This window comes from Chelonus insularis, unplaced genomic scaffold (genome assembly GCF_013357705.1).
Source record: "Chelonus insularis isolate UGA/USDA-ARS -01 unplaced genomic scaffold, ASM1335770v1 contig_131_pilon, whole genome shotgun sequence".
In the NCBI taxonomy this organism is placed as follows: Eukaryota; Metazoa; Arthropoda; class Insecta; order Hymenoptera; family Braconidae; genus Chelonus; species Chelonus insularis.
Window position 1 is genome coordinate 599,806 of NW_023276372.1, and position 25,149 is coordinate 624,954.

General features: G+C 34.6%; 2 long non-coding RNA genes across 2 annotated transcripts; one reads left to right on the top strand and one right to left on the bottom strand.

The window, feature by feature from the left end:
* Window positions 1-5,039: 5,039 nt before the first annotated feature.
* LOC118074081 (uncharacterized) lies at window positions 5,040-7,373 on the bottom strand. Its single transcript, XR_004691178.1, has 2 exons — window positions 7,121-7,373; window positions 5,040-5,317 (listed from the first exon to the last, which is right to left on the bottom strand). It is a non-coding gene; the product is annotated as an uncharacterized lncRNA (long non-coding RNA).
* Window positions 7,374-7,758: 385 nt separating this feature from the next.
* Window positions 7,759-8,139, top strand: LOC118074008 (uncharacterized). Its single transcript, XR_004691163.1, has 2 exons — window positions 7,759-7,798; window positions 7,895-8,139. It is a non-coding gene; the product is annotated as an uncharacterized lncRNA (long non-coding RNA).
* The last annotated feature ends 17,010 nt before the right edge of the window (window positions 8,140-25,149 follow it).

Genomic DNA, 25,149 nt, shown 5'->3' on the forward strand with positions numbered 1-25,149 from the left:
GCAAAGCTGGATAACGTTAACTTTTTATTCTCAGTTAAAATAATAAAATAGACCAGAATCATTTAGGAATTGTCCCTACAATTGTGTATTTTAATCTTTTAATATTGCTGGTGGCAAGTTAAAAGAATATCAGTATTTGGAAATTTTCTGGGAAGTTTAAAAATAATAATGAAAATTTTCTCCTTCCTCTCTCCGTATCAAGTAAATATAAAAATCCTCACGATCAAAATATCTTTGAATTAATTAACATTGTCTCGATTTTAAAACATTTTTAATGTTTTAAAATAAAACACTAAAATTTACAGTGACTGAAACAGATAAATAGACTGTTGGAAGTATTTTACAAGTTTGAAAGAAGATGTATGGCATACAAGAATAAAAATATATACAAAAAAAAAGAGTCTAGCAAATTGCAGTGAAAGACATGGGCAATTGTGATGGTGCAGACTTGACATCTGCTCTGAATCCACAGGAGGGCGCGATCATCTATTTATTTTTGGTTTCCAATTAATTTGGTCACATCGTGGCATGGCCCCCATGAAAACAAAGTAATCGGGAACTTGTATCTGCGGTGGCGTTCCCTCTTGGTCGTTTAATTAGCGAGTATTGTGCGCGGCCAGGGTAGCCCTAAGAGCACCTCATGCTTGGGTCAGATATCGCGTAACAAGATCTTATTCAGTGCCTGTTTGAGCGGGAGGGTTAATGATGCTATCGCCATGCAGTGCCAAAGTGATCGCATTACAGATACGATGCTCAATGTATTCGTTCTACAACTTTCGACTGGAGAAGATAAAAATTGCAGCAGATCGTCTTCGTTATTTTGCAGACTTTATATATGCAGCATTTTACATAATAATATAAAAATAATGTTTTCAAACCTGACCATATATTTTTTTGGAAGGTCACTAATCATATAAAGAAAAAGCTGAAATCATTATATCACCTGTATTCACATGGATCATTGACATAAACGCGTCTTCAACATCAAGGTCATGGAACCTCCCAGTTTCTACGACACCTGTGGGAACTCGGAGCTTCTCACGTCTATACTACGTTGCCGCCACGACCTTCTGCATGCTCCTCGTCCGGTTTATACAGTAGTAGGATATACTCCTACTTATTTTCTTTCAAGTCAATTAGAATCTACTTCTCTACGAGATGTTTCATCTTTATAAGCTCAAAAAAATATCATTCGCTTTCGAAAAAAATTTCACGTTCCCAGGATAATATTATTTACATTAGAGCTACATGACATTTGCATTTATATTATATCTTACTAATTAACGTTAAAATTTGCATTAGAATTAAACTACGACATTAATTGTAAGAAGAATTGATATCTTTTAGAAGATTATTTATAAACAAATACCTAAATGTTATTTTCCTTGAGGAGTAATGTAATTATTTTAATTAAATAAATAATTAGTAAATTATTTCAAACAAGTTAAACTGTTGGTAAGTTTAATCGACGACAATAAAGTAGCAGTGGTAGGTGGCATGGTAATTGTCACAAAGTTTGATGATCCTGGAAAGTCATCAGAAGTTGGTGAAATAGGATAGATAGCTATTATATTGGCAAAGTTGTGAGAGAACCTCGTGCGAGAATAGCACTAAAACTCCTGGAGCGTGGGCAATAATTTACGATGCCGCGGTAACTATCCGTAAGTACCGGCCCAACTCTAATCCTCATCGTTGCTTGTGGAGCGAAGATGAGGAGGGGTTGGTTAACTTATATAGCGAGAATGAGAGAAACCTTTTCGTTTATCGTCTCTTAGCTGAGAGTAAATGCTTTCGGAGCTTTACTACGCATAAATCTGTGGCCACCATAGCAAAAAGGCTTTACTACTCTTCTTCGAAAACCCACAATCGAAATGGCATTGGTCCGGTCGGCCAGACGCCTGTGATTTGTAATCTAGGTCGCTGTTTTTGGTATAGCCGTGTGGTCAAAGTGCCTTGTGGGTGTTAAAGATTTACAATTTACGCAGAAATTCAATTAAACTTAATTAAAAATGACTGTTAAGTGTGGGAATATTTTTTTCCAATTATATTTTGTTTAACAGATCAACAGTAATTAATATAAATCATGTTGGCAGTATTTTAAATTAAAAAAAGATTAAAGTAATTTTTGAACGAATCAAATGTAAACAACAAATTACAGGTTTATTGAGTACAATTTAAATCAAGTGAAAATAAAAATAGCATAGCCGTATGTTGACAACAATTACGAGCTCATAAAGAACATGTAAAGAAATGAATATTATCACTTGGTGACCTGTTTTACCCACCCCTTGATTGTAACCCACCCGTAGCGCCGTCACATATCGTCTGCGATGCACTTGGCGGATTGCCGCGGCAAGTGGATTTTATGGTCCCATAAATAAGAGGACATAAAAACCGATACGTCGTAATTTTTTTGAAAACGAACCAAACAAAACCATGTCCAGACTATCCGAGACGACGAAGTCGTGAACTGAAAGGCGGATGTATATCTGCATGTGCAAGCAAGGCAGCAACACAAGAGCTTCTGCGCAAACGATCCTCGATAAGCTTCCTTAATTTATCGCTCTTTTCCTCGGGTCGTTGCCAACAACCGCGAGTATATGCAAGAGCCTACTAACTCGTTATATTTCGACTCTCAAATCTTTCGCCACCCGCGGGCACCAAAGATTACAGAACGAAAACTAAAAAAAAAAGAAAAAAAATAAACGATTTGAGGTGGTGAAATTGGTATAAAAAAGAATTAATCATGGATTTAATTACAACATTTAAAGATGTCCTAGGGATTGTGTGTTGATATTTCTGTCTTTAGAGAAATCTTTGTAATTAAAGTGCCGCTCGATAAAGCCGTTCGCAATAATGAGACAGAGCTCTCATTACGCGAAAGAAAAAGCTTAAGGGTTTTATATGTACGCTAATAAGTTAACAGAAGACACAAAAATAAAATAAGCGGGGGCGCTTTTATTTTTAAATTGTACATTGGATACTAACCTGTAAACTGGCTTATCGCTACGTAGTATCAAGCCTCATGGCAGAGAAGTACGTATACGCGAAGCGGTGTCTCTCAGATAAGATATCTCGACGGCAGAGACCGATGCCTCTGTCCACCCTGACCACGTCCGAAAGGTGTAATAAATCGCTCGCGATCGTTTTTTCTTACTTATTCAATGACTTTTTATTCCTTTTTCGATCGTGCACAAAACCCCATGCCCTTCAGCTAAGATCAAGCGATTTTTGCCGGAATTTTATTTCTCGTTTTGATTATACCATCGGCTAAAAATTATTTCCTGTGATAATTCGTCGGCTATGTGTATACATGTACATATACTTACACCCCGGGGTCATGATGGCGAGAGACCACGCAGAGTAACACGAGTCTTCTCGTGAGGGAATTATTTCTACTGGTGGTTGCTGTAGCCACGATCGCCCGACTGCTGTTTGCTGCTGTTGAATTTCATTAACATACTCTCTTTCTTTGTCTCACGTTTATATGCATATCGCTACCGTGTTCGTAAACTACAAGTCGAGTTGCGTATGGATCAGACTCTAACGATATTCACGTATGTATTCACATTAACTGTGAAAATATTCTTTTCTTTTTTCAAATAAAAATATTTTATGTATTTAAATGCGCGTGTGCTGGATCAATTAATTCACTTGTCATCTATCAATTGTTTATTTCGTTCTTCACTCGAACATGATTTGCAAATAAATATTTATATGATCAAAGACATACACTTTCTCTTGAAGGGGAGGAATAAATGCGGCCAAGGATCTCGGATTTTTTCCATTTAAATCACGGAGAGAGTGACAGATGAAAAAGCACATGTGAACTCGGAGGAGTAAGATAAGTGTATGTGACACCAGCAGCTGGTACACCAGTTCTCTTTGATTCTCCCCTGAACACTGATATCGTTCGAAAATACTTCTCATCAGTTCGGTATATGAAACGAAACATATATGGATGATATTCTGGCGAGATTTTTACAAGGTGTGCAGAGTCACCCACCGCGAAAAAAGAAATCGGTTGCAGGTGATGGTTAAGAACAAACATGTGATCATGAACATAAGACGTGGTCTTCATCATCATCTCAACATAGCAGGAAAATTTTTCTCTTCAATAATATAAAAATATAATGAAAGCATTAAATGTTAATAAAATATTTGTAAAAATTTACAAATTGTTTGTTGCAACATCTTCACATAATACTTGTTGATTTAAACGACATACTTGAAGACACGGAGATAAATTTCTTTTATTGATTCTGCCGACAATTACGACATAAATATATTTTTTGCATTCCACAAGGCATCTGGTACCAACTTGTAATTAAAAGCAAAAATTTCTTGTTTTTACACATGATTGAAGCTTACTTGTAGCTGATCGAATGTCGCACGTGTGTTCTTTATTGAATTGATTGTCACGGAAAAAATAAAACACAACTAAAATTAAAAGTGTGCACAATGAATGTTGTTTTCCAAAAGAAAAGTTTTACAAAATTTTAAACAACAAAGTAAACGTGAAAAGAAAGTAATATTATTTTTAAAAGAAATTTTTAATTGACATTTTTAAGTATTGTTAGTTTTTTTTTTTGTTACAGGTTTAATTTCAGCCTCAATATCTCAGAGAGGAGTGAAGGAATAAGACAAGATGAGATGAAATGTGCGAAGAAGTTGAAGAATAATTTTAGCAAAGTCACCTCATCGTGATGATCCTCGACTTGGCTTTATTCTCACAGTGGCATGATGATAGCTGCAGCCACCACTACGCGTTGGCATTAAATTTCGCAGTAAGATGAACCTACCTGACGTTATACACCCAGCACGAAAGCAAATTACCACCTCAGGCGTCTGGATTCAAGCCACTGCGCAAATTAAACAGACTGGGGTCGTTGTCGTTAAGGACATGTGGAATGCAAGATGCATTTGTCAATGTTTCTGCCTTACAGACATTGATATTCATTAAAAAAACGTTATAATAAATAATAAATAACATGTTTACTGTATAAATAATTTAATAATAATTTTAAAATGAAAATGACTTTTTTAAATTAAAAGTTAATGAATGTAATCATTATTAATAAAAATAATTTCATTACAATTTACATAATAACAATTACACTTGTATTGCTTGGGTTGTAATCATTTTTCTCAGTACCAAGTTGACAGACCAAGCACAAGGCTCAACTTCTGACGCCATCGATAAGTTCAATAAATTGTTTTATGTAGGAGTTGAGTCGAATAGTTAGTGAGTACGTGCCATACTGGTTACTTAACCTTCCTAGAAGTTACAGCAACTAGAACGAGGGTCGACTTACACCTGGAAATAAACCAGATTCATAAATGTATTTTTAAAAGAACAAGGCTCAAATTATTTGGCACATGCTTTCAAATTGATTTTTAGCTGTATTTAATCTTTTTATCATTTTTTTCGTTCAAGTTCTAAGAGAATCTCCATGTACCTAAAGGATGATAATTTGACTTAAACTTATTTAATATTTTATCATCTTGTTTTCTAACATGAGAGCAAACTCATGCTCTACCTTAGTAGTAATGAATAACGCAAATACGAAAAAATATTTAAATTTATCACTCGGACGAAAGATCGATGTCCCTAAACGTTGCTGAAGAACACGTGCTCATCATGGTGTTTAGTAAATTTATTTGTCTTATTCTTTGGTAAATGTTAAAAAAATAGAGAAACTAATTATCGACCTTTCAATTTATGTCCTTAATTATGTTGAAGTAATATCACCTATGTCTACACATAGATACATATATCTGAGAGAAAGATTTTTTTCTTTGTAGCAGTGGAAAATTATTAGAAACAATATCTCGTACTAATTAAGTTGTTATGAACGATTTATGTTTACACTTGATTGATTTCGATGATCTCTTTGCACTCTGTTGCATTCGCGGGGGAGATAATTTCTAAGGAAGAAATATATGCAGTTTATTATTGCCACAAGTCTCGTGATTGTGTTCAAGTTCCATTTGTCTTATCACTTAACCGCTTGCAACACATAAACCACAGGGGGGAATGGCAATCAAACAGATAATGATTTAAAAATTCTTCTTATGGTTTATTGGTTTTTTCTATCAATTGCTTTTAGTTTGATAATGTCGTAAGATCTGTACTTTGATCCCACATTTATTTATACAAGATATGTTAATATGTTACATTACAAGAAATTACCAAGATTTCCTTGCTGATATTTTTTCACGACTTTTTTAGTTCCATTCAACCAAAGCGACCGGAAGAATTTCAAATCATATAAAAGATAACTTCTTAATGACACCAGAGAAAATACATCTAAATATAATATCGAGTGTGAATTTTCTGCGTAAAGAAATTCAATTGGAATAATTTATCCAACATGATGAAATAATCGTATTACTTGACTCATTAAAGTGATTAATGAATTAATCGAGTATAGAATGTTTATTCAGAAGTCATTATTATTTAAGATTTTAATTTGATTATTGTTAAAATAAACTCCAAACGTATCAATGGAATAGTTATTATAGAGGAATTAAAGTCAATTTATCCTGCAAAAATGAAAAATAAATTTAAAAAATACTGTAATTATGTCATCCTTTAATTTTTTTTCTATCAATAACGATAGCTATAGTTATAAACAATATACAATTATTTACTCACATAAAGTTATTTATAACGATCAGCTCAATCTTCAATAACATTAATCATCGAAATAAAAAGTCGAATCTATTTTTAAACCTTCTAATATGCTTTCGAGTCTAAAAATGTAAAAAATGACAAAATTACAAATCGACTCCATTACAATAACTTCTTAATGGGTAGTTAAATATGTCTTACGAATTTTCTTTAATATAATTCTGCTCGGACATGAGCTATTCGCCGGAAGTATCACAACGACACGTCTTTCATTTGCAAGATATAATGTTTCATGAGAATTGTGACGCCGTGGAAAAGGGTCATGTGAACGTGTCATGGGCAGCAACCGTATACTTTTATATACATAAATCTGAGCTCGTGAGACATTGGTTGAAAGTATCATATACTTTCGAATATTAGATGCATTTCATTGACGATAATTAAAATCATAAAAAATAGACTTTAACAGATTAAAAAAAAACTCACCGTGACTCGAGAGGGTGAAATAATAAATGTCCTTTTTCAGATGAGTATCCGTTTTTGACGAGGGGTTGAAATAAGTGAGAAGGCAAGTGCTTTGTTATCGTTAGTCGCTGACGCGTAATCCAGAAATCAGATTAAATGTCGGATATCCTGCGTAGGGTCGTCCTCTGGTCGGTTTCTCTGTGTCGTTGATGAGTGTGTTAGTTGTTGGCTCATGCATACAGGAAGCTCCAGTCATTATCTCGCTCAGACCCCTCAACGCATCCACCACGATACACTCCGATACACGCATTCACAACGATTTTGTTTTACTCACCTCTTTCTCTCTTTTTTTTTTTCACGTATTATCTTTGTTTCCTACTCAAACTTGTCCGATTCAGTCGCATGAACTCACTGCTTCTAAAATAAATATTTTAGAATTTGCACGAAATGTGTGTCAAATTTACCGTCCTTATTATTCCCACTTATTCTGTTAATTAACCAATTAATTAATCAGTTATTATTGATGATTTATTCAAAAATTTGCAAATTAGAGCATGATTGAAATATGATGAATTAATTACTATTGATAAGGAAACAGAAGATAAGTCCATATTCATCAGTATAAATACGTGAGTAAAAAATAATTAAACACTGAAAATAAAACTTTCAATACTTTTATTCATCTCTACACTTGTCATTGTAAGTTTTTTTTATTTTAATAATGAAAAGTAGTTGGTAGATTTTTTCTTATCCTTGTAAACTAAAAAAAAAAAATTATTGTCAATTAATTTTCAGTTGAAGATACAGTTTTCAATAATGATTGGATTAAAGAGAGTCTTAACGTTGGCATTTATTCTTGTCATGATGATTTTTAATCTCTCAGCGATAGCACATCCAGTTCTGTGTCCTCGCAATAAAGATATGAAGGATTTACCACCAGAATGTCGTCATTCAGGACCCTTACCATGACGATCATTTATACCTGTAATATTTTATAATGATTATTTTTAAGTCTTATAGACATTTTATTTAAGAATTTATTTATTTAATTGTCAAAATCATTATTAATTCCATAATCAACCAATAAAAAATATAAGTAGACCTTCAAATTCATGAGCATAAACATGCGATCTTCACTCTAGTGGTTTTCTATCGTCGTCATGCCACGCGTCCTCATTAATAATTTTACCCTGGGATCCTCCGTCCTTCAAGGTATTCTGAGCATCCTCGTTCCCTTCTGCTCTCATTTAATATATTAGACCTCGTGGTTTTCTCAATTACAACACGATTTCTACGTTCGTGTGCCTCTTATTCATTAATCAACATCGCACGCTAGGTCTTTAAAAACCACAACCACTGTAGGGTGTGCATGTACATAGTCTGAGTTTCATTTTGTTCTTTTTTTTCTTTTATTCTTTTCACAATAGGAAATTATGGTTTGATAAATAGGAAAATAATGAGTTCTATAAATACATAAACTACATCAACATTATATAAATTATTATCACAGGAAAAAATTAATTAATTGTATACTACAATTTGTCCAACTGAGTGAAATCAATCTGTCAAATGTCATACCTTGATATCCAATAGATTTTTTAAATAAACAGCTACTGGATTATCTTCTATCACTGCAGATATAAAAATTCTTCAGTAAATTGATAAAAAAAATTTAATAGCTTTAGGTTTCATAGGTTGAGTTGTTTTTTTGTCAGTGACGATTTTTTATTAAATCTTCTTGCTAAAAATAGTGATGAAAATATTCTCTAGAAGTCTTATAGATACTGGGAAACATAAATAGAACAATCAAAAAAGAAGCAGTTGTTTTTTAACCTCAATGACCATTTTTTAATGGCTATGATTAACTTCAAAACTGCACATATCATGGTTGAGTGGTTTCCTCTGTAAATAAAATCCATCCTCCATTCTTCAATTTTCCCTATGGAGTAAGACTTCGTGCTCAGACACATAAGAGAATTTTATTCAACATTTTACCGTGCACAAATGTTTTTTTAAAGACCAACCGTCACGTACGAGGACTGCGACATCACGTAGAGCAAATATGAAAGAAAAGAAACCATTAAACAATTGCGATAGTCGCACCTGTTATATGCCAGACGTAAAAGAAAAATTTGATCCTACTAGAAGGTTTGTTAGGTAAAAATATTTAAAGTGTTAAAATACATATAAATATTTTAATAAATGATTGAAGATAAATTTTAATGATGAATGCAACCAACTCAAAGAATTGTCACAGATAAAGTGCTAAATGTTGCAATAAGATAACTCGAAGAGTCACGTAGTCTATTTGTTGCACCTACTATTGATTTTTCTCTAAAACCAAAAAAAAAAGACAACTTGCAAAAATAGTCTTTCGATCTGTTGCGATAACAGAAAATATTTTTCCGTGTCATTAGAAATAAAGCTTATCTTATGTGTTGGCATTGCTCGAACATAAGTTGAAAATACCAGGCGTGAGAAGCCGGCTTATTCCTGGACACAACGTCGAGAGGAATTCTTAGGACAGTGTAGGTATGGAGAGTTAATAAAAAAAATAAGATAGGATATAAGCAGTTGCTATTCCAATAAAATCCCAAATAAATTCACAAGGTCTGTAGCTCTTTTTATTGATTTATTTAATTTTCCAATATTGATGTAGAAGTCGATGATGACGATTAGAGGAGTGTAATCTTGGGGAGCAAGACAAATGTTATCTCTAGGGTTGAACTTGTGCTGTCATATCTTACCCGGCTGAGACAACATTCGAAAGACCTCAGAACTTACGAGTGCAGGTAGATATATACAGCTTAAGACGTAACTCACGTCTGGGAAAGTCAAACATTGAAACAACCTCTCTTACCACGTATTTACTCATCACATACATTTGGTAAAGGATCATTCCTACCATCAACCAGACTCTCTACATTTTTATTTCTGCGTTGTCCCTCCTTCTTGATGACAAACAACCTGTCGTGATAACTGAATAAATCAGGATAACGTCCGATAATGAAAGATAGTGAGCTGTTATATCAAAAATGATAAAAAATTAGAAACACTTATATATTTGCTGGTGATGGCGTGACCATGAAACATATAAGGAAACCTTGGATAGGATTTGTTAGTTGTGAGATGCCCTAGGGTTCTTTTACCAAGTATATAATGTATTCCAAAAAGTAGAGAGGGTTAATATAACATTGAAGATATTTTTTTCCTTCTCCTCAAAGCATTTTCTCGTGAGACACGTGATCGACACTCGATCGATGTTACACACGAAGAGAATATAAATGTAAATAAGTTAATGCGCTGTTCTTCCTTGTTCTTCTTTCCAGAAAGAGACCTTTCATCTCCAGATTCTCTCACAGTTCACAGAGCCCTAGGCTAGCATTCTCCGCGTGGGTGCACGCAATCTTCCTTCTTTCTTTAAACATCATAATGCTACCGGGCGGAAGAAAATAACCCCTAAGGAAAATTCTCAGCATTCTGGCATTCCCACTAAATTATGTAATAATTTTGCCCTTGCCCAATCTTTGAAATTTTTTTAATGACAGATAATCATAAGATATTTTCTTCTTCAAATCTTTTATTTAAATCATTTTGAGAAATGTCGAAAAATAACCAAATTACCCAGCTATTAATTTATCATTGATTTATTTTATTCTCCAGTAAAACTGAATAGGCTTAAAAAAGACCCAAAACACTCCTTGAATAAAAAAAAAAGCCTAATACATAACCGATATAAGCGTAATCTAATTAAAAAAATGTTCAAACATTTACAGATTATTGATGATGAATTATTATCAAGGGATGTACAGAGTCGTTATTTATATGTTCTTATAGAAGTTAATAAATGCAAGTTTTTTTGCAGGGATTATATTAAGAGAGGGATGTAAATAAATAGCAATATCATGTGATCATATACACGACAATTTGTTGAAGATAAATTACGATTAATGTCATGATTATCATTATTGTCTAAGTAACTTAGTATTCGTGTGGTCGATGGGACTTTGTGTCTTGTCATCGTCGAAACTCTGATGTAAATCACAGCGATAAGTATCGTAAAGTTAGCCTGCGAGGTCAGCAGCGGTAACTTTAGCAGGTAATTAATCACTTTCATTAGTTAACAGTCGTGAACAGTTTCTTTCCTTCCGTTCTTTTCATACTTCCACTTGTTCATCCTCTTTTAAGTCGTATTTCAAAGATCCTCGACTGAAATGTAAGGTGCAGTGACCGGCTTGGCAGCAAGAGGGTCTTCATTAAATTAAGTATAAAAATAAATGATTTTTTTATTAAATTTTATTGAAAATATTTTCAACTGGCAGATGTTTCTCTACGTGAATGATATGGTGAATGACCTTTTAATTATTATCATCAACTAGGTCTTTCATTTTTACTCATCTCAATTCTACAGACATACGAAATTAAAGAACATCATTTTCTTCTCATCTCAGTAATAGCAACGAATATTAATTAATTAAAAAAGTGTGTATAAATTTGCTCAAGTTGTGGCATTGACTAAAGTATTCATAAATAAAGGGGGAAAGTAACCATTTTACGATAATCGCTTGAGGCAATTTAATTGCAAGGTAGTTAAATGTCTTGGCAAATGTATACTGAAATATATATGAGTGTATACTATAGATGCAACACTATTATATACAGCATCATTTTGTAATTCATTTTTCATTCATTCAATTATACAACATTATTTTTAATAAACTTTTTTCATAAACTAGCTTTACACATTTTTATTATTGATACGTACATGGATACTTTAGAAAGCCCGATAACCTTTTACGTATATCAGAAGAGTCGTGACGAGCTGACGGGATTTCCTGAATGCAAATTTATCAAGGAAGCAACGGAAATAGCTGGTAATGTCCAAGAAAGGTATTAACGTTCACCTGTTTACTGTTTACTGATACGGAAATCAAAACCGGATGTCTGCTATGTCCTAAAGTGCACCCAGATAGAACGAATATCAGTTTGATATTCAGTTCATGCACTTTTCGATCAGAGAACAATTTTTTATTCAAACTCTATTCAAATTTTATTATTTTCTAAAACATTGAAATAATTAATAAATTTATTTGAAAGAAAATTTTGCTTGCATAATTTTTTTAAAACAATTTTTAAATAAATTTAAATGAAATTAAAAATGTAATCAATGACTGTAACTTAAATCATGAATGAAGCCATCTGTCGGAACTACGAATGCTACTACGCATCGATGAGTTTCTTCCTTTTAGGTGTAATTTCCTCCAAGCGGAAGTTTCAACCCTAGTTTTCAAGATTACACCTTACCTGTGTATTCTTTTTGTCGTCGATTGCATATTTTAAATACTTCCTCGGAGACGTAGTTGATTATTTTATTTTTGACCGTTAAAATAATATTTCCCTTGAAATTGTTCATACTAATGCAGAGTCAAGAGTACTCCGGATAGAATGCAGAGACACGTTATTCAACGGGTGTGGCTGTTTTATGAACATACTCATAGCCCGAAGCTAAATTGCTGCCGAATAATGTCAAGGATAACGTGTGCATCACACACAGAGGCCAAGATTTCCAGGCACATAGCAGGTGCAGCAGCTTGTCGAGTGAAAACGATCATAAATAATAAGAGATTTTGTTCCATATATTAAAAAGTATCAGAGATAAGTACATATATAGTCAAATATAAAATTGTCTCTTACAGCATTACTGATAACAACTGGTTTTTAAGTTCAATATAAGTGTTTACATGTTCTTGAGATAATTCTTTTATAATAGTGATGTAAGAAATCTCGATAACTTGACGATTTAGGTGTTGAATTTACGACTAAATTTTTCTCCTCAACATCAACATTTTCAATGAATTATTCATCGATTTTTCTCTTTATGGTTGGTCTATTCATATATAGCCAAATGATATCAGCAAGACATTAGAGTTAATAAATTTTATTTCTCTGAAAATTTTGGGGTTATCATAAGTAAGAGACGTAAAACATGCTGTCGTTTATGATTAGATTGTGACTGTGGTTTCAAAAAAAGTACAAGCAGAGGCTCACAAGATACAGCTTGATGATGCCAACAATTGATAAGAAATACAACGATAAAAAACATACAAAAAATAAAATACTAATGATTCTTATTATTATCATTATCATCATCATCATCACACGCTACAGCAATTTCGTTAGCAACATAACAATGGCGATAAAAAACGTATTCGTAAATTATAAAAAAAAATTATCTAGACAATATAGCGAGAGATAAAGCACCGCGCACGTCGTCTAATCACTTGTTATCGGAAATATTCTCTCTTAGAGTTGGAGCAACGATGTACGCGCGTGTAAAGACGGGTTGCGTGCGGCAGGCGGTATCTGTAACCTCTCAACCTCAGCTGCCTCGTCTTTCTTGGGCTTGAAAAACATGGCGTAACCAACATGTTATCGCGTGCGCGCAGGGGGCATCTCAACTTTTCTCTTGACGAAGCTTCAAGAGGTCAAGAGTTGAACCAAAACGAACGAAACGATCGCTCTTGTACAGCATTAAATAAATGATGAAAAAAAGTTCAAACAATTTTCAATAAAAAATAGTCATTATATATTTTTTTCAGTTGCGTGGTTTACTCTTATCTTGTGGTGGATATTTAAGAATTCATTTTGCGCCTTCATCATGTTCAATTTTCTTCATATTTTTCAACAGAATAATTACTTTCATGGAAAGTGCTCTCTTGTAGACTTGATCTTCCTTACGTACTCTATTTTTAAGTGAAAGCCACTCTATCTTGAACATCACACCACTTACGCTAGCAATAAATGCACGAAAAAAAGATGGATTAATTGATTGTACAGACAAGTGATGATTAATTTCTAAAGGAGAATTTTTTTACTGTAATTTGCACTCCGGTATATGAATACAGAGTAAAACGATTGAAACGAGTGGACGAGCACAATCTCAATGGTCGTCGGAGCGGGTGGACGTGGTCGGGGTTGGCCGGTTGGTTTGGCCCAGTGGAGCGGACACCCGGAGGAAGCACACCCGCCGGAACGTGGCACGCTTTGTGGCTCCTATAGGCGCAGAGCCTCGTGTGGGCATGCACACGTACAAGCGTGCCGCATCGACGATGGCACCGAGAAACAGGGTACAGAGAAGAAAATAATGAAAAGAGAAACAGAGAGAGGGGAAAGAAGACTCTGGATGTGTTAAAGAGAGAAAGGTTGGGGGATGCTATCAAATTTGATAAAGCGAGAGAGAATACAAAGTACAAGGAGGGAACTGCGCACCACTAGCCGGAACCGTCCATGGTGCAGTCATCGCGACCATCTCTCGTCCATCGTATTTGCATACGAGGTTGGTTTATATGACAGAGTCCAGAAAGTAGAGTTGAACGGGCAGACAATCGAAAAAGGAAATGGCATGCGTGGATATCTATCAGGAGAATCGACCAGTGTGAATCCTACCACGTGCTCACTCATTCACTTCGACTGACCATCCACTTTCTTTCATTTTACTTTGATTTGTTCTTTTTTCCTCGCAAATTGTTTCACCATAATAACCCCAGTGGATTCTTCATAAATACTTGTTACGTGAATTAGTTGACCGCATCAATCGACTAGCGTGTCCGGAAGAAAATGATCTCGTTAAATAACCAATATACGACACACCCTAAAAGTGATAATTAACTCGGATAGTCAATTGCCTGCTCAAAAATATTTGTTTTATATTTTATGATTGATCATCGAAATAGTAAAAATGAGTCGGAGCAAAAATTGAGCTAAAATTATTTTACAGTATTTTTGTTATTTAAAAAGAATGGGTGAACTGAATTTGTTTAAACTCCTTTCCAGATCTTCTTCATTGTATCATTTTTGGGTGGAATTAGTCTGGAGTCGATATCTTCAGTGGTTATCAAGACATTGAAAATAATAGAAAACTTGTCATACGTACGTACATTTATTTTTAAACCTCCGGTATAGAAAAATTTCGTTCCACAAAGGTTCCCAGAATGTTCCAAAGTAGGATAATTCCCCGACGTTCCCCTCGTGGGATTATGGGGAACGTTTAGGGTGCAAAATTTTTTTTTTTTGTTGAAATTTATTCTCTCTACTCCGAACATACTTTAAATGTTTTTTAATTGCAAAAACAATATATATAATGAAATTCATGAAATAATGATATATTGGCGAGAAACTGTAGAATATAAAAATAAGCATAACTTCTATACTAATAATGGTACAAGGGTGATTGAGGGCTCATATGAAAGATCTCGATGAAAGGAAAAAAATCGATATAGTTAAAATTATAATTGGAGGATAATTCATGCTAAAATTGAAGCAAGTTCCCGTTTTACCCCATTTTAGGGGTGAAAAAATTAATTTTTTGTATGTTTGACCCGATTCCGCATTTCTACGCATCAAGACGAAGAGAATGAGTGGTCGAACTTGAAAATCGGACAACTTTGATTTTTCGACCCCAAAAAATGGCAAGTGGTACCCCTTTCCATTTTTTTTGGCCAAAATATAAAAGTACTCCGATTTTCAAGTTTGACCACTCATTCTCTTCGTCTTGATGTGTAGAAATGCGGAATCCAGACACCGCCCAAGAAAATCCACTTTAACACTCTTAAAAGGGGGTAAAACTGGATACACACTAAAAATCATCATCCCTTTGACTTTAAACCCCTATAACTCATGAACGGACGGCCCAATAACTGTTTTTGGGGACGTTTTAGAAACATTAAAATCTGAGCTATCTAACGATATCCATAGATTTATCGAAAAAAATTTATTTCACCCTTAAAATCGCTAAAATATAAAAAAAAATCACATTTTTTTGGGAGTTTGCCAACTATTTTGACAATTTTGAGGGTGAAAATAATTTTTTAAACGTTTTTCACAAATATGTATCTTTAGCTTAGATTCTGGAGTTTCCATACGGCTCCTTAAAATCATTGTTAGATTACTTGTATGGGAATTATAGAGGTCCAAAGTCTAAGAAGGGTTCAAAAGTTGTCTACTTTTGGACTTTGGACCTCTATAATTCCCATACAAGTAATCTAACAATGATTTTAAGGAGCCGTATGGAAACTCCAGAATCTAAGCTAAAGATACATATTTGTGAAAAACGTTTAAAAAATTATTTTCACCCTCAAAATTGTCAAAATAGTTGGCAAACTCCCAAAAAAATGTGATTTTTTTTTATATTTTAGCGATTTTAAGGGTGAAATAAATTTTTTTCAATAAATCTATGGATATCGTTAGATAGCTCAGATTTTAATGTTTCTAAAACGTCCCCGAAAACAGTTATTGGGCCGTCCGTTCATGAGTTATAGGGGTTTAAAGTCAAAGGGATGATGATTTTTAGTGTGTATCCAGTTTTACCCCCTTTTAAGAGTGTTAAAGTGGATTTTCTTGGGCGGTGTCCGGATTCCGCATTTCTACGCATCAAGACGAAGAGAATGAGTGGTCGAACTTGAAAATCGGAGTACTTTTATTTTTTGGTCAAAAAAAATGGAAAGGGGTACCACTTGCCATTTTTTGGGGTCGAAAAATCAAAGTTGTCCGATTTTCAAGTTCGACCACTCATTCTCTTCGTCTTGATGCGTAGAAATGCGGAATCGGGTCAAACATACAAAAAATTAATTTTTTCACCCCTAAAATGGGGTAAAATGGGAACTTGCTTTAATTTTAGCATGAATTATCCTCCAATTATAATTTTAACTATATCGATCTTTTTCCTTTCATCGAGATCTTTCATATGAGCCCTCAATCACCCTTGTACCATTATTAGTATAGAAGTTATGCTTATTTTTATATTCTACAGTTTCTCGCCAATATATCATTATTTCATGAATTTCATTATATATATATATATATATTGTTTTTGCAATTAACAAACATTTAAAGTACCTTTGGAGTACAAAGTAAACATTACAATTCTCATATAAATTCCCATGTAATATTATTTTTATTCAACAGTCTGTTTCAAAAATTTTCTGATGAAAAAATGAGATTTTTACGCTTTTCTAGATCTGTTCACAGTGCTAGGAAAATCTCTATTAATGTACACAAGGATTATTCTCGAAGGTAATAAGCGAATCGAACGCATCGGGCGTTTGGAGGGCATCCTCGAAGCGTCGCCGTGACTCAAAAGCGGAACGCGATCTGCGCCGCATAATTGCTGTGGCGACGCTAGTATAAATGTATGGCTGAGTTATATACCATGAATATGTTGAATGTAGGCGTAGTATTCAAGACCAATTAACCCGAATGTTAACAGAGTTCAGTCGATGCACTCGCAAAAATTGAAATTCGACATTCGAATCCAATCGCTGCTCCAAAAAAGCTACCTTTTGAGCAAAACCACTTTATTCTCTTCCGTCTCTTCGTCAGTGAAGTACTAAATTCAATAAACATTCAGATTATTATTTGATAAAACTGGAACAGCAGTGCGAGAGAGAACCGAAGAGGACAATCTATAGGATCATGAAAGAGATGGTACTACGTGCTGTGACTTCATCGGACTCTGAAGTTTACGTGTGTCCGGGAATTCGCCTACACATCGCCCCCATAGTAATAGTCACATCTCTCTGGTATTCGTATTTTTTATTGAGGTCGAGACCGAGACCTGATATACCGGCTGTAGTGATGTCAATGAGTAAGCTATCGATATAGAGATAAGCCAACATTCATGCTGTTATTTGCCGAGGAATTTTGGTTGCATCATGCATACATGCAGATCATAATATATAAACAAAGATGTGTATGTAATGTAGCTTATGTAGGCATTAACTTATGTGGCTTCTCTGGTGGCGATAAGTGGCTAAGCGTCAGCGCTGCGATTTGATTACACTGGATAGAACCTTGGTCTCGCTTATCTACGGACGTGCATTATTGTACACCAGGTGTTAAGCTTGAATGCGTTGATTGCGCAAGATTCAAAGAGTGTGCATGTACTCTGTTGTGCTGTACACCATATGAATAATTACCCAACACCTCAAGCGCATCGTTTTACGTCCTGCTAAATGCGCCACAAGCTTGAATCTTTTGCCAAGGGCTTTCAATTCAATTGAAACATACTAAATGTTAATTGCAATTTCAGATTTCCGCTGGCCATTTCTGTAATTGACTCATCAACATTGATTGTAAAAAAAAAAAAAAGATTTACAACTGTTATAAGAATTTATTTCATTGAAAATATATATTTGTCAATATTTTTGCATTTGTTTGCATTTCCATATTGAAATTGTGCTGTCTGAATATAACTCGTGGCATTAATAAAAATGATTTTTATTATTTTTAAAAAATGATTTATAATTAAATTTAATTTAGAATCGTTTTAATTTTCAAAGATCTTTTAATGATTAATAATAAAGATGGTTTTTCGACATTGTAAAAAATTTGTTGAAAAGTGAAGAGTTAATTTTTTACTGAAACATTTCTAGATGTTTTAAAGATTTTTTGTCGGCATAAAATTGATGTGGTGATTACAAGGACTGTTGACCACTGGTTCTCGTGTAATTTTGAGCAATGGAAGATCCCTAGAATAGACGAAAGAAACATAACGGTAGCAGGTATTATAGAGTAGAGCACGATAGGGGAGCAGTTGCTCGCTTATTATTAGTTCTGGGGTTTCAAATTGCTTGCGGCGATTCCCATGGATTGGAGAGCGAAAGGAATGTTTCAGAGAGCTTCTTAGGAAGTTGTATAAACTACATAATTAACTGCACTAGTTCAACACGAGAGTAGATGAAAAATATTCAGGGAATTTTCATCGAAAGAGACTTCATTGAAAAAAAATTCAATGATCATTTCAATACTTGGACCACCGACAGTTTTACGATCAACGTCATGGCTATGGTGGATTTTAATGGGCGACTTCATGGAGTCTTGGGTTAAATGGCTTCAGTGAACGCGCGACCACAACCTCCGGTTCCCACCGCGACTGATGTATTAATTATGAAATGCTTAGAGTTCAATTTTGTGGAACGAGCCGTGTACATGGAAATGTTGAGATGAAAAAATATTTTCAATTTTCTCTTAATGGATCTTAACGCCTCTTGCTGATGTTTGCTAAAAGCTCCATTTTATTTAGAGACTCAGATAGTTGTTTTTTTTTTTTGCCGGCACAGATGGATTTTACGAATGATGTTGAAATGTCAAACGGAAAGAGAATGATGAAAAATTAGTCATCATTGCAATCAAAAGCATCCGGTTGTGGTAAATGCATTTGCACCTTTTACAGAGTCACTTGTCGATTCCCATCGTTGTGAATTCCGCATCGATTACGTACTATAACGTCAGACAGTAGTAGCGGCTAACCCGAAATGTAAATTATCTGAGAACAGCGAAACGGTTTTGCGAATCAAGCGGCGCTCGTGCGTAAAAAGTCAGCGATGCAGTCACCGTCGTGGAATCTCACTGAAAGCGACTTTGGTAAAGCGACGAAGAAAAAAAAATATTGCAAGTTCCTACTTGAACGAAAAAGGCTAGAAAAAAATGAGAAGTAAAAAAAAATGTATATAAATAAAGAAAAGACATTGAGAAAAAATAATACGGTAGTTTTTGCTTGTTAAAAAAAATGTGTAAAATTGTATTGGTCGGCGTGCGGCTCCGCAAACAGGACAAAGGAACGTTTTTGTCGCGCTTTCGACAGCATCCGATTAAAATAATCTATTGGCATTCGGTATACCATCAATAGTCTCGATAGTTTGCTACAAAGCATGCCGAAATGTATGTAAATATAAGTGAATATAAAATAAGTAACAAAGTACAACCACTTGTCTCTAATCTGACAATGGAAAGTTGTTGACCATGGTCAAAGACCGCCAAGTTTCATTGAGTATCATTTCACCTTTTTAGGTGCTTCGTATCGACATTTTATCATCAATCAAATTTAAATAATAACCCGAGTCGACATATAAATGTTTCTTCAATACTTTAAAGTCCTCATTTTTAAATATTTAAAATTACCCAATAATTATTTATAAAAAATTAAAAAATCTTTTGGAAGCATTTCTTAGGTCCTAGTTCACTACTTCTTTAGTATCATTGATAAATTCTTTTGTGTCCAAGTACACATTAGTTGATAAAAAATGACAGAAAAATAATATTGAAGGTTAAAAAAATTATCTAAAGAGATAAGTACCATTATTTCGACTCGGGAATATTGAGATTATATTTTATATCGAATGGATAAAATAAATTTGAGCATATTTTGTTCATCATGATAGGTACTTAAGCTGTTATTGATATGACTTGTGACATATAACATGAGATATGTGTTCCAAAGCAGAATGAGAGTTCAGTTTGTCATGGCACATCCATAACTCTTGGTCTAATTTTTCAAGAGGCGTTCCGCGAAATATCTTGACTGAAGATGATCCATGGATGATTGGCAGATGAATGAGACATTCTATGAATTTTCTGTTGGATTTTTTATTTGAGAATCGTTGGCCCCACAGTTAGCACTGGTGGTCATAAGAAGAAACAGAGGATCTATTATGCATTATAGATGAGTGAGTAGTCGTTGAAATAGCTCATTTAATCCTTGAATTTCTATACACTGACCCTCTCTTGCATTTTTAGCCTATGACTGAATCATCTCCGAAAATTAACAACCCAATTAAAGCGTCCATTAACGTCTTCGTATCTCATTAGGCGGGTCGGTTTGCAACTTTTAATGGGAGGAGCATTCTCCGGTTTTTCTGAATGAACTAAACAAATGGATTCTCATTACAGAGAGCTGCTTTATTATCTTTTCTTATCTGCTACTGAATACTCTTTTGGATTCATCTCCAACGCAATTCGTTAGGGTTTGATATCGATTTCCTTTTTTTTCCTACGACTACAGCTTATGTGTGTTCTAAAACCTATATTGTTCATTGATGCAACACGATCGAATTAACCAATTAATAGGGAGAGAATGAATTATATTGGCCATGATATAAAAGAAGGGTAAAATGAGTATCTCTACATTTGTATGAATTCATCGAAATTCATTAAAGAAATTTATTTGTTTTCTTACGTGATTGAAATAACTCTAGATCTACCTATATTTCGTAACAACATGTGTCATAGTTGCACAATTGTTTCTATTCATTTCTACATAGTTCATTTATTATAATGTCTATGAGAGAACACACGTACTTACAAGTCTTTCAGCTACTAATTATGTTGAAAAAAATATTAAATTGTGGCAGAAAAATTACAACTAATAGTTACTTATCTTCATCAAGTTTTCTTTGATCTATCAGTATTCTAAGCAATTAACAAATTTATTTGAATGATTTCAGCCTGTTAGATGATCTTCGATGAATTTAATAATTTTCAAATCAACATATAAAATATTGTAGGCACTCGAAGCTTGATAAATCGAAAAAAGATATAACTTATTGGTCTGTATGAATATTTTTTAATTAAAAAAGTTGATTGATTTAACAATCAACAGTGATTCTGATGTCTTTTGGAAGACTAGAATCCTATGGGTGAGCCTTGTAGTCAGCAGGTGAGTCACAGGTGCCTACTAAAGGATCCGAGGCTTTTTAAACGTCTGATCTTCCCCATGACACCACAGGGGTCGTGTGCACCCTACAGAGCAGCCTCCACACTAGATCTCTTCGATTAAACATAACTTGAGTCTAATTAAACCTTCCAAGTAATTATAATTAAAGTTAGCTAAAGTTGTGAAGATAAAAACTCTGAGACTGCAGAAATTTCAAGGATCTGTTGCCACTTGGTGAGTTTTTTGCTGATCAATAGATTAGATTTTATATCCAGTTGGCATGTAAGTCAGTTATTATTATAAACTACATATGCAAACGTTTTTAAACCGGAGGCAGTTCCCAATTGCCAGAAAGGCGTGTCTAAACAATGAAGTTTATGGCTCGAGCTTCGAACGCTCCTAACCCATGGTCATCGTTGAAACAATCGACGTGTTTACTACACACATGGAGAGAACGCAAGATGCTAATGCAGGTTTCAAGAGCACAATAGCATTCTCAACCGAACAGCAGCAGTAAATACCAGTATAATTGCCAGGCTTAAAAGTTAAGGCGCTTTTGGTCAACTGCCCAGACACGCTTGTAAGCAAGCTTGTTTTTATTTTTTTACGCACTGTCCATGTAAATTTTCGAAGCCTGTGAACTTCTTACAAGCATCTTCGTGTCTGAGACAATACCGGATGCTTTCCAAAGTCAGAAACCATTTTTCTTCTTAACAATCAGCTGAATTAATAATTTCATTATTTTTTATGCACCTCAAGTTCCATTTTAATTAAGAATTGAGTCTGGAAGGTTCATTCAAATCGAGTTTAACTTATGAGTGTTCCTCACTAATTAGTTGTAAGACAATATTAATTTAAGGTAAAAACTCACCAGATAGCAATCAACGAAAGATTTTCAGTTGTGGCATGTCTCGTTGACTGGTCGTTTGTTTACGTAAGATTCAATTTCAGATAACCAGGTCAGCATTTATGTATCCAAGGGGGTTCCGTCATCACACAGGTTACGCGATCTACGTGATACATTATATTTTTATACCTGAAATAAAAGAGAAGACGAAGTCAAGCTGGGGAAAAAAGAAAAAGTCACGAGTAAGACTCTACGAAACAAAATCGTAGCACAGTAGGGGTACTGGTGCATCTGAGTGCGGCGCCAAGACTGCCAAATGGCCAATTCGTGTTTGCAGATTGCCTCTATCTTGGCACCCTGTAGCGACGCAAGATTGCCGTTTCCTTTTTCCTTACAATGAAAGACTTAAACCACAAGGATCTCATGAACATTTCACAAGCTTCGAGAGCTCCCACTTCTTTGTCTTGTCCTTTAAAATCCTCCTCTTGACACCTTTGCACGAAATCTATTCTCATTTCACTTCAGCCCCGAGATTAAATTTCAAAACCATGAGTAAATGTTGTAGTCACATTTTTAAATCTTTCGACTGACTTACAGTAGTGATCAAAAGTTTCCCTCATAGTCTTTTCATATTTTAGTTTGAACAAAATATTTTTTTATGCTACAATAAATTGGATTTTAATTGATGATTTTCAAAAATTTTAAATCATTCATGTCTGTCAAAATAATAATTAGAAGAAAAGCGGCAATGAGAGATTGAAAAATATTAATTATACCTATTGGTAAAAATAGAACGTTAATAGAAAAAAAAAAGGAAAGCTCGTTATTTCGATGAATAGTCGAATCAGTTTAATTTTAGCTTTGATCTATCCGTAACAAAAGGATTAAAGAATACGTTGTAAAGTATATATGTACATAACAAGCAGTAAGAGTCATTCAGATAATTTTGAGCATGACTGTAAATTTATTTTTTTTCTTCGTTAGATCCTCATCGGTTATCTCAACAGGAGGATCGAGTTGCCACCAACATCCAACCTATATCAGATTTTTTTGAATTAAAAATCATAGTTTACAAGGAGAATAAAGTTCTGTCTGCTGCTAAATTCATCATCATCTTAAATCCTTTAAAGGAGGACTTTTTTCTAATTATTAATGATGAAATTGAGTCACATTATCTGAACGTATGGCTAACTATTCACCTAGACACGTGTCAGGTCCATGAGCTGAACGTGTTTAGGCTACAGTATGAGATTAATGAACTCGACGCGATTGGTCTAAACTAAAACGGACCATGAAATATTTCTAAACACCAGGGCGGTCGCTTGTTGAACTGGTCCAAAGCACGCGTATAATAATAGCTAATAAAGTGGACCTGAAGGCTTGTAAGCAGGGCAGGTGGGTCTTACGATACTTTACGGACATAACATGGCTCCAAAAGAACCTGTACGTTGTTGAAGAGGCATCGCTTTGTCTGGCCGCGTGCACGCGTAAACGACAAAAAATACCATAGCTATCGTAACTACTCAAAAGAGCTCTCTTCAGTCCATTTTTTTGAAATTCTTTCATTCCTGTCCAAACGCCTTCTTCTCTTATTAACAAAGAAAAATCCAGTTCCACCGATGACGTCCAGTCCAATGTGGTTTAAATGTATTTTAAAAACGTGTTATCTCTAGCGTTGAGTCAGACATACTAAGCAGCAGGGGTAATCGGCAAAATGTAAATGGTCCTGAAGTATTCTCTCACTTTTTCTTTTGAAGCACAGCGTGGTCTCTTCCGCCTACGCTTCCAGACAGAATAAAACTACATTGGGAAGCTGGTAAGTACCAGGAAAGTGTCTGAAGAGCAAAGAATACCTTCGGGAAAAAACTTGCGATAGGCCCCAATGTCACACCACTATAAAGGAAGATGCTTCAACTTGCAAAAGTGAAACTTAACGCCACCTCAAACCGTCATTTTACTACTCCACTCCAGTTGTAGCACTAAAATGCTCTCGTGTGTTTCGTGTAGGCGGATTTCCAATGTAAGAATACCAAACATGCACATGGTCATTACTTTGCGGGATTTGCAATTGCTCGTAAAAACCCCCTCGAGAGCTAAACATTTCGCGCGTGCGCTTATTGTATAGTTTTACTTTTTTTTTTGTTTAAACTGCATCTACTTATCTTCGATAAACACTATGTTATGCATTGAAAAAATATTTTTTATTTATTTTGCAATTTCAATTTTGATATATCGTACTGGAAAGAAGCACTTGAAGAATGGGCAGGTGTTGCACCCACTGTCACGCTTTGTGCACCCGAGCCCACATTTTCTCTTCTTCCTCTTATTCTTCTTCTTATTCTTCCTCTTCTTGTTCTTCACGTTCCTTTGAAGACTGCTGAAATCTCGCTGATTCTTCTGGTTTTAAGTGCTTTCTTATGCGGTTTTACCGCTTTGTTTTTTTGTTTATTACTCCTCTATACTTTCTCTCTTTCTCGGAGGTATTCCAGTGCTTCGCCCCCATGCTTACGCTTAGCGTTGAGATCCTACCACGGCAATTACCGAGACCTGTGCCACACTATAGTGGTTTTGCCGAGGTAGTAGTGAGACCACAGGTGGTCCAACAGCCAAAGATACGCTTTGACGTTTTTTTTTCTTTCAACTTATATATACACAGATTTTTTTATCTTTTGTGATCTACTCCAAAATATTTTTGAAAAGCAGTTGATCCTCAGT